The sequence below is a fragment of the Chiloscyllium plagiosum genome, chromosome 28 (assembly GCF_004010195.1).
Source record: "Chiloscyllium plagiosum isolate BGI_BamShark_2017 chromosome 28, ASM401019v2, whole genome shotgun sequence".
Taxonomy (NCBI): Eukaryota; Metazoa; Chordata; class Chondrichthyes; order Orectolobiformes; family Hemiscylliidae; genus Chiloscyllium; species Chiloscyllium plagiosum.
In genome coordinates, this window is record NC_057737.1 from 1,082,898 (window position 1) to 1,083,912 (window position 1,015).

Consider the following 1,015-nt stretch of genomic DNA (forward strand, 5'->3'; position numbering starts at 1 on the left):
GAGGTGTTCAGAGTGGGGCTCCTGCAGTGGGTGAGGGTCATAGAGCTGGTGAGGGTTAAGGAACTGGGTGAGAGTCCTGGGGTGAGTGAGGGTCTTACAGGTGGGTGAGAGTCCAGGGGGTGGGTGAGGGTCCGGGGGCTGGGTGAGGGTCTTACAGGTGGGTGAGAGTCAAGGGGGTGGGTGAGGGTCCGGGGGCTGGGTGAGAGTCCAGGGGGTGGGTGAGGCTCCAGGGGGTGGATGAGGGTCCGGGGGCTGGGTGAGGGTCCGGAGTTTGAGTGAGGGTCCGGGGGCTGGGTGAGGGTCTGGGGGGTGGGTGAGGGGGTCATGCATGGGTGGTGTTTGTTGTTGTGATGGTGTTACAGGATGCCCCATGACCCCAGTTAGTGGGCAGCTGAGTATCCTGTCTCCATTACCAGGATTTCCCACACCACCCCCCGACCGCACTCCACAACTGAAGCCTTTCAAACTGCCGACACATCCCACTGGGAACGGTGAGGTATCTGGGATTGATCCCCACCCTCTCAGGGAGTCCTCCCTTAGGACAATCCCTCCCAGTATTCTGGGGTCACTCCATTCCTTCCCCACCCTCCTCATGTCAAACACCCAGAGCAGATACCCTCACACAGGGGGCAACAGGAGGTTCACACCACCGTCCACCCCACCACCACTGCCCTCTGTGATTCCTCCCGTAGTTGAATAGTTGCCCAGAGTGGCACTCTCAGCCAGGCCTCACTCACCAGCAGCAGCACCCCCTGCTGGTTCTCCTTCACCAGCTGCTCCAGCTGACCGGGACAGACATTCCCCACCGTGGGGAACCGGTGTCGGATCCACTCAGTCACCGGCTCCATCTCCCAGGCACTGGTTCGATACCCACCACACTCTCACCCCGAGGACAGACTGGGAAACTCTGGGACAGGAGGGCAAACGTCCCCCCACAGCCTGTTACAGCCTGAGAGTCAGCACAGCCAATCCCTGCTGACTGGTTAAACAGTAACGGCCTGGTTAACCAGTAACT

General features: G+C 60.6%; 1 long non-coding RNA gene across 1 annotated transcript in view; it reads right to left on the minus strand.

Moving 5' to 3' along the window:
- The window catches only part of LOC122563865, a 4,978-nt gene extending 3,999 nt beyond the window's left edge, over positions 1-979 (minus strand). Inside the window, exon 1 of the long non-coding RNA XR_006315755.1 lies at positions 738-979. This is a non-coding gene — a long non-coding RNA (uncharacterized LOC122563865). The remainder of the gene's footprint in view (positions 1-737) is intronic.
- Positions 980-1,015: the final 36 nt, after the last annotated feature.